We start from the raw sequence: 9,922 nt of genomic DNA, 5'->3' as shown, positions 1-9,922 counted from the left end.
CTACCGATTACGCGGAACGAGAGCATGATGTCAATTATTCACATGTAACGAAATTTATTATCCTAGGACCGGTGCGTGAGTGCGTAAAGATTGTGGTTGTAAAATGGTATTAATGGTCTTATCTCGTCCGACCAGAATTAATTTAATGCTGCTTTGTCGCTATTGCGAAATGTGTAAGAATTTTTTTTTATATTGAAGTGTTTACTGTTACAATATATGTATAATAGCAATATTTTTCGTGATAATTTTATTGCGAAAATTTTATCTCTATCGCATTTCCATTGGAATTCTTCAACTTTTGATTATTCAAATTAATATTGCAAAATTCATCAGAATTTAAGTTAATTAAATTTTAAATTTTTATTGATAATTTGATGTATTTTTGGACGAATTTTTAAAGAAGTAGATTATGCGAAGCACGTTATTCTTCTTATTAACGATATCTAATCGTATACGACGATCAATGCAGTTACTGTTCAGACAAATGACCTACAAACATTTTATTTCTGATTTATCGTGCAGAGGCGCGGATTGCGCGTGAGATAGATCGCAGATGAGTCAGGATATTGTTCTTCATCTGAACATTGATGTAAATGTTGCTCACGTGGAATCTTCTTGTGGTCGCAACTCGCTATCAGTTGACGATGACACGCACATATGTCACATAATTATGCGTGACAAGAAATACAGATAAAAAGAATCGCGTAGACTTGGTTCGTCGTGTGGACGTGTGGATCGTAACACCCGTAACATTTTTCTCGCTCCCCCCCTCCCCCCCCCCCGTTTCATCGTCCGTGCGAGAACTATAACCCACAAGGGTGCTCATGCAAGCTAGCTATGGTCGATAGTGATGGCGACTTCGAGCCTGAAGGGATTTTATGACAAACAAGCCAGCAAGTGCCATCTGCGGCTGTCAGAGCCATCATGCCACGCCTGATGCCACCCTCTGTGCATCACTCCTACCTCTCTCCGGCGACATTAACAACGTCAAGGGTGGCCTGCTTTGCCAGCGAAGTGTTTGTCGTAGGGATTAGAATGCTCGATGTCCGCCCTGCTGCTGCATCCCGATGATCCATAGAACCTTTTGGTATGACTACCCACTAAGTTGCAGCCCTCCCAAGCGATGATCTTGCAAGCGCACGTGCGACGATGTATTTAGGGTAACAATGAGAGTTCTAATTGTAAGAGTAGAAGTTCTAATTAAGGGTTAGTGTATGTCAAAAATTTTATGGAAAAATGAATAATATAGAGAAATATGATAGAGTTTCTAAAAAATGGCATTTTATTGTAATCATCGATTTGTTGGACATATTTTTAGTCCGTTTGTCGTCAGACATATTTTTTATATTATTATTATAATGTTTGATTTAAATAACAACTATTTCATTTACGATTGTAATTGATAATTTTTTTAAACATAGCATTATATCACATAGTCTTACTCATCATAAAAGTTTTAAATTTTATAATATAAAATTTATTAGCGTGTCATTTTCATATAAAATTAAATTAATTACCAGAAAAATAATAAGATATTTGTATTTAATCACAATTATACTTATATGTATAAACTTACTATAAACTTATAACTATATGTATAACTACAAACAGCGTGACAAAATTTGTTATCAATTACGTCGTGATTCCACTAATTCAATAATTTCTTCCTAAAGCGAGTTGATAGAAGGCGAGGATAATAATTCTAGCGTAAAAGAAAAGAAAAAAGTTGATTATATTTCAAGTCGATTTTTTTAAAGTAATGATATGACAAATGTGAGATATCCTCATCATCGAGATTATCGATTGAGATGTAACACATATTTATTAATTATCGATTGAGATGTAACACATATTTATCATTTATGTAACATATATTTATATCATCCTTCGAGATTGCATTTTCTCTGTTGGATGAACTAATGATTCAAAAAGCGAAGGTGAGCATGTTCTTCTCTCTTTTCTCTAAATTTCCCGGCGTCCGAAAGTGCACTCATTACACGTAAAAAAAAGGCAGATCGAAAAGAACAAGAGATGAAGAGAATGCGGAAGCTTTAAAACTAGAAAAGGATAGATGAAGGAGTGAAAGAAAGATAAAAAAAGAGAGAGCGTGAACAAGGAGGAAAAAACGAGGGAAAAAGAAACGAGCGCTTCCAGGATCTTGCGCCACCAACGGTACGGCAGCTCGCTTGCTTATTACGCGACCGAGTTGGTCCTTTTCTTTCTCTCTCTTATTTCTCTTTCTATATTTCTCTCTTCTTCTTTCAATTCCCTCGTGTCCTAGCCTGATGGCGAAAGTTTCGTCCAAATTCCCTTGAATTCCGTTCTGTCTCGGCCACGGAGAAAGCGCAACGATGCTTTGGAGAATAAACGAAAAACGAAAATGAAGATTGAAATAGAGAGAGAAGGAAGGAGAAAAATAGACATATATCTAATTAACAAGGGTGAAGTAACCCACCAAGAGACAAAAGAGCGATGAATGAGAAAGAGAGAGAATTCTGAGAGATTTGAGGGGGGGGCGAGGAAATCGAAGTTCCGATAAAGCGACGAACGCGATGGCAGGGGATAGCAAGAAGCAGGACTCAGGTCAGTAGTTGCTCGTTCACCGGTGGGAAATATCGGCGAAAAGGTGGGCGGAAGGGCTCGGGGACGATTGGTCGCTCGGGATGGGACGAGTTGGGTTAGGATGGAACGAGTTGAGTTGGGATGAGGCGCAAGGGGATGGAGGATACTTAAGCGCGACCGTGCGCGCAGAGTAGCGGCTCGTGGCGGCAGACGAGAGGACAGAAAACGGTTGCGACTGGTGGAATGGGGCGAGATGTAGCACGACTCGACTCGACTCGCAGCGGCGGACGCGCGCTTGCGGAGACGCATGGGATGGGGCATGCGATGGCGCATTCGGTGAGACTAACCGGGGAGAGGAAAGGTGGCCGGGGATGGTGAGGCGCGAGCGAACGAACGGATGATGGGATGAGGTCGGGAGGCGGCAGAACGGAAGCCAGCAGCCTCTGCTCGCGAGCGGCAACGCTTCCGACTGTTTCACGCTACGGGTGTCCATGAAGTGATGAGTATCGTACATTCTTGCTTCGTGAGTTCTCTAGTAAACGACCATTGATAATTCAATTTTTTTTTAGGTTCGCTACATTATCTCTTTGTATTATATTATAGGGAAAACTTTAATTATAAAAAAATTTAGTAGCTAAATTCTAAAAAGAATTTTCTTATAAATAAAAGAAGTTTTTCTTATATCATTAACACTGTATATAATTTTGAAAATTAATTAAAATAATTTTCTCGATTTTATTTTTTTCAATAAACGATTAGTGAATTGTTTTTCTAATAGATATTTTTAATATAGATTTTGCATATTAAATTCAGATATTTTATAAAATATCTTTTTAAATATTTTTAATATCAATGAAAATGCAAATTTATTTTTTCAAATATATATTTTCAAATATATATTATATGCGATTTGATATTTGTATATAATATGATATTTATATTGTATATAAATTAAAAAAATAAAATTAATGTAATTAGTATGTTTCCAAATAAATGACGCATGATTGTTATGAATTAATAAATACATTCCGTACATTAATGGGAGAAATCATGCAATGAGATACAAAATATACCAGGTGTACTATTATATTTCTTTGATATTTTTTCAATTCTTTAAAGTCTACATAAAAATTTTATTCAATGTCATAACAATCTAATTGATAAGGAAAAGAAAATTTTAAAAATACAATACACATCAGTCAAATTACATATCAGATAATGTCAGTGGCGTAACTAGGGCGGTGCCGTCGGTGCCCCCGCACCGGGCGCAAACTTTAGGGGGCGCAGTCAAAACGATAAATTTGCAAAGTTGGAAAAAATAAGATAAATTTCTGAAAAAATTTGATAAAAAAATATATTCAAGTCTAAATGTTCATCACGGCACCGTATGGAGTAATCATAAATATAATAAACATATAATAAAAATGTTAATAATGATAAATATGATTATATATTTTGTATATATATATATATATATATATATATATATATATATATATATATGTATATATATATATATATAAAATAAAAATAATAAATATATTTGTAAAAAAATAAATAAAAAAGTATATTTATTTACAACAAATAAACATTTTAGTGCAGTTTTTTATTGTAAGTATTTGGGAGAGTGGAGGGCACGCAAAATATTGAGCCAGCTCAATACAGGCTAGTTACGACACTGGATAATGTACTAATTTATTGGAACTAAAGAAGGAATAGCAGAACGAATACCATCGACATAGAGTATGCATGCGCCATCCATGTGTAAAAGTGATTAAACGATAGGAAAAAGATAGGACGTGAAGACGGCTAACTCTTCTGTTACTTTCTATTCAACACTATATTGGTTAGAAAGAGAGAGAGATAGCCGTCTTCACGCCCTCTCTCTCTCCATTTTGCTGACCACATTTGATACACTGTTTAGATACGGATGGTGCAATCCATGCTCTATGTCAATGGAATAAACTAATCGAAATATTAAAAAAGCACTGAAAAATTAGTAATAAGATATCAAAAAACTACTAATAAGATTTATACTCTACAATAGAAAAATCTCTCTCGTCATAACTTTCAAGAACTTAATAAAATGATTGTGTCGAAAAGCTTACCATTTCAGGCAACACAATTTATCTTACATTATCTTACATTAATTATTGATCTAAAAATGTGTATGTATGCGTGCACTCTTTCGATAGAGTAACGCATCATGCTGCGAATATAACGCTTATCGATTTTCACGACGCGACTCTTTAATCTTGGTAATCGAGCGAACATCCCCGCGACCGCCGCTCCCGCTGCGTCACCTATTCATTAACGGCATAAACGGCGAGTGACAGCTGGCGCGTTGTCAAGTCCCGGCGCATGTACATACACACACTCGCATATACGAGTACACACGATCACGCGACGCGCGAGCGTATACAGAATCGTAATTAAATGAGAAGTCACAAAGTTGACATCCGATACAAAAGTCAAAAATTTAGGATTGTGTCTAATTATTAATCTCGACGTTTTTAGTTTTATTACTTTTTTCTGTAAAAAAGATTTTTACCGAATGATAATTGTACGCGAATTAATTTATCTTCTAATTTACAATGACAAGGAAAAGAGATAAAACAAAACGAAAACAAAAGTAAATTTTATTAAAAATTGATTGTAAAATAATGTAAAAGTTGGTTTCGCGTAAAATTATCACTTGAGAAAAATCATTTTTATAAAAAAGTGATATATACATAGAAATGTTATATATATATATATATATATATATATATATATATATATATATATAATCAAATTTAACTTAAAATAAACACGCAACAAATATCCAAATATATCCTTTAAAGAATAAATTTATTTTAAATTAAAATGTTATAATATTATAAATATTATGATTTTATCATCATTATGCGTATTATAATTCATTTTATTTCTACGTATGCTATATCGCGACAAAATGGCGATATTAAATGCTCACCACGGGCGCGTACAACTCTAATTACATCAGTGCGCATATATATATATATATACGCAGATTTACGCATGTTCGAGCACGTGGAGGGACGTCACACATAGTATATGAAAAGCCGCCTAGAGGCGCTTTGCACCCTCCTGTCAAGAAAATACGACGTTGGCATATCTCTTTAACACCTCTAATATCTTTAATGTTTCCCTTCTCATGAAGCTCGATTCGAGAGATTCTCTTTAGTGCGTCTGCAATATCGGTAATGTTGTGCAACATTGACCCTATATTAATCAATTTTACTTTATCGTTTTCAGAAAATATCTGAAAATTTTATTTTAGAAGAAAATTGTTTTAAAAAAATATTTTTATCTACGTAGGATCTTTATTTTTAGAAAGCATATATTTAAACATTTAGTGATAATTATAGTAAAATCGCTTGTTTCATCATAGATAAAACATCGTGAGAAAGAAAAGAAAAGAAAGAGAGAAAGAGAGAGATAAATTCGAAGGATGTGTGCGCGCGTTCCTTTAATTTTTCTAATTCCTCACAATATTTCTCAAATTGGCACAAGCTCGACAGACGGAGATAACGCTTCGAGCTGGAACTCCAACATCTCGAATGTCGAATGGCCGTCACAGCGACGTGACGGTGAAATATTCAGGTCAGCGACGAGAACGTCGACGATCTTGGCGCACATCGCCCCGTCAATCGATCTGTCGACTCGCGATGCGAGTACGTGACAAATAATACGAACCACGTAAAGTAAAAAATTTTGAATTTATCTCCCTACGTTTCGTTTAATTAAATTCATAACTACATTATCAATAATAGAGAGAAAAGCGCAACATTTCTCTCTCTTCAAAACAATTATATAAGCATTGGTGGTTAAGAGAAAAGAGATTAAACATTATGTATGTAAAAATTTAAAAATAAAATTTTTTAAGTTATATAGAATGTTTCATATATATATATATATATATATATATATATATATATATATATATATATATATAAAATGTTACAAAAATATTACGTTCTTTTCCGAAACTTATTGTTAGCACCATACAGAAAAATGTTCCGACAAAATTTATAGAGTTTTAAGAAGAAAAAAGTTGATAAAATCTTAGATTTTAACTAACAATAAAATAATTTTTTAAGATAACTAGAAAATAATTTTTTAAGATAACTAGAAAATTTTAACTAACAATAAAATCAATTTTTCTAGTTATTTTAAATAATACTATTCTAATTTTTTTTATATAAATCAATTCACAATATTGAACATAAAAAGTTATAAGGGTAACCAAAAATTGAATAGTTTATGCGTGTGATATTATTTACATATAGGCTGTCCCATTTTAACTTAGATACCATAATATCTTAAACGCAATTTAAAAAGAAAGTGTTCAAATAAAAGTTATAACATTTGTAGAGAGAAATAAGATAGGAATTTGCAACGAGCAGCTATATGTTTTTCTTTTAACAATTATGTGTTTTTCTTTACACCATTTGATTCTTCTCATTATTCTATGCATAAAAGTATTCAGGTAAAATAATCGAAAAATAAATATTTTATGAGATATTTTATAATTTATGTAAAATTATATCAATTTAAAGTATAATATATCTCGTAAAATATTCAATTTATAGCTATCCTTATAATCTTATTATATTTTACGTGAAATATTGCGAAGAATGGATTTATACAGGGTGTTCCATTTTAATCGATCACCCCGAATAACTTTTTTAATTTTGATTGTAGAAAAAAACGTTTCAGACAAAAGTTATATGGTTTCAAGAGGGACATGAGAAGGTGCCATTAGTTTGACCTTGAAGAGTCAGCTGAAAGTCACGTGAAGGTCACCTCCAACTTTTTAAATGGAACACCCTATATGTTTTTACATATTCTTGTAGCTCATCTCGAGAGCTTTCCAAAACACTATAATTAAGTTAGTTTTTATTAAATACTGTCCGAGTTATGAGGCTTGAAATAATTTCTTAATTTTACATAAACTGTAAAATATCTTGTAAAATATTCATTTTTCGATTATCTTACCTTAATACTTTTATGTACAAAATAATGAGAGGAATCAATTGGTGTAAAGAAAACACATAGTTATTTTTAAGAAAAAAAAATGTAATTGTTAATTGCAAATTACATTTTTTTTTTCGAAACAATTATGTGTTTTCTTTACACCAATTGATTCCTCTCATTATTTTGTACATAAAAGTATTAAGGTAAGATAATCGAAAAATGAATATTTTACAAGATATTTTACAGTTTATGTAAAATTAATAAATTATTTCAAGCCTCATAATTCGGATTTAATGAAAACTAACATAATTATAGTGTTTTGGAAAGCTCTCGAGATGAGCTATAAGAATATGTAAAAGCATATAGGATGTCCCATTTAAAAAGTTGGAGGTGACCTTCACGTGACTTTCAGCTGACTCTTCAAGGTCAAACTAATGGCACCGTCTCATGTCCCCCTTGAAACCATATAACTTTTGTCTGAAACATTTTTTTCTACAATCAAAATTAAAAAAGTTATTCGAGGTGATCGATTAAAATGGGACACCCTGTATAGACAAATTAAGATAGTTTCACTTAAAAAACTAGGTTGATCTTCATATGATCTTAGTACATGACATATACCTATACATATAAAAAGTCAAATTAATATTCCTATTTTTTTAAATCCTACAAATCGTACAACTTTTATGTGAAACATTTTTTTTCAAAATGCGTTGTTTTCGAGATATTACGATATTTAAATTAAATAGGACAGCTTATATATGTATATATATACTCGATTTTTAATCAGGAATAACGTATATGCTCCGTGGGCGCTTTTTCAGTTACACTCTGTATATATATATATATATATATATATATATAGTGTAACTGAAAAAGCGCCCACGGAGCATATACGTTATTCCTGATTAAAAATCGAGTCGAAAAGTCCTGAACCATTTTTTTCTTTAATGCTTAATAAAGTGGTAATTATTAAGTAAAGTTGCGCCAATAATCACCGACCTTTAGCCAGGCGTACGTCAGTGAGCCGCGCGCCTGGTAGTGTGCGTGAGCGCTCCGCCGCTACAGCGCTATATCATGCCATTATCGTGCAATATTCTTATGCATCATAATAATGCGAAAAACTTTATTTTGCATTAAAAATCATATTTCGTCCGTCAAAAGCGTTTTCTTAAAGAAAATTTCGACAAGGAAGCTAAAGGTCGATGCTTATTGGCGCAACTACTCAATAATTACCGCTTTATTAAGCATTAAAGAAAAAAATGGTTCAGGACTTTTCGACTCGATATTTAATTAGGAATAACTCTATTTGCTCCGTGGGCGCCTTTTCAGTTACAGTTCCTGTATACAGGGTGACCCATTTTAACTTAGGCAGCCAAATAACTCGAAAAATAAGCAAGATAGAGAAAAATGTTTTAGACAAAAGTTGTATGGTTTCGAGGGGGCCATAAGATGGTATCATTGGTTTGACCTTGAAGAGTCATTTGAAGGTCACGTGAAGGTCACTTAAATTTTTTTAAATGGAATACCCTATATATTTTTGTACATTCTTGTAGCTTATTTCGAGAGCTTTCCAAAACACTATAATTAAGTACCTTTCCGTTAAGTACTTTTTGAGTTATGATGCTTGAAATAATTTCTTAATTTTACATAAACCGTAAAATATCTTGTAAAATATTCATTTTTCGATTATCTTACCTTAATACTTTTATGTACAAAATAATGAGAGGAATCAATTGGTGTAAAGAAAACACATAGTTGTTTTTAAGAAAAAATATGGAATTGTTAATTGCAAATTACATATTTTTTCTTCGAAACAACTATGTGTTTTCTTTACACCAATTGATTCCTCTCATTATTTTGTACATAAAACTATTAAGGTAAGGTAATCGAAAAATGAATATTTTACAAGATATTTTACGGTTTATGTAAAATTAAGAAATTATTTCAAGCCTCATAACTCAAAAAGTACTTAACGAAAATGTACTTAATTATAGTGTTTTGGAAAGCTCTCGAGATGAGCTACAAGAATGTACAAAAATATATAGGATGTTCCATTTAAAAAAATTGAAGTGACCTTCACGTGACCTTCAAATGACTCTTCAAGGTCAAACCAATGATACCATATTATGGCCCCCTCGAAACCATACAACTTTTGTCTAAAACATTTTTCTCTATCTTGCTTATTTTTCGAGTTATTTGGCTGCCTAAGTTAAAATGGGTCACCCTGTATATGTATAAGCTGTCCTATTTAATATACAGGGTGAGTCATTTTAATCGACGCACGCAAATATCTCGTAAAGTAAGCAAGATGGAAAAAATGTTTTACACAAAAATTGTAGGGTTCAGAGAGGGACACCTG

General features: G+C 32.5%; 1 long non-coding RNA gene across 1 annotated transcript in view; it reads left to right on the top strand.

The window, feature by feature from the left end:
* The first annotated feature begins 2,615 nt into the window (after window positions 1–2,615).
* Window positions 2,616–9,922, top strand: part of LOC145972159 (uncharacterized) — a 95,776-nt gene continuing 88,469 nt past the window's right edge. The window contains exon 1 of the long non-coding RNA XR_014439072.1: window positions 2,616–3,085. This is a non-coding gene — a long non-coding RNA (uncharacterized LOC145972159). The remainder of the gene's footprint in view (window positions 3,086–9,922) is intronic.

The sequence above is a fragment of the Camponotus vicinus genome, unplaced genomic scaffold (assembly GCF_025532165.1).
Source record: "Camponotus vicinus isolate PSW18456_S1 unplaced genomic scaffold, iyCamVici1.0 SCAF_5, whole genome shotgun sequence".
In the NCBI taxonomy this organism is placed as follows: Eukaryota; Metazoa; Arthropoda; class Insecta; order Hymenoptera; family Formicidae; genus Camponotus; species Camponotus vicinus.
The sequence above is the reverse complement of the archived record's forward strand: the minus strand, read 5'-3'. Positions and strand labels throughout refer to the sequence as shown.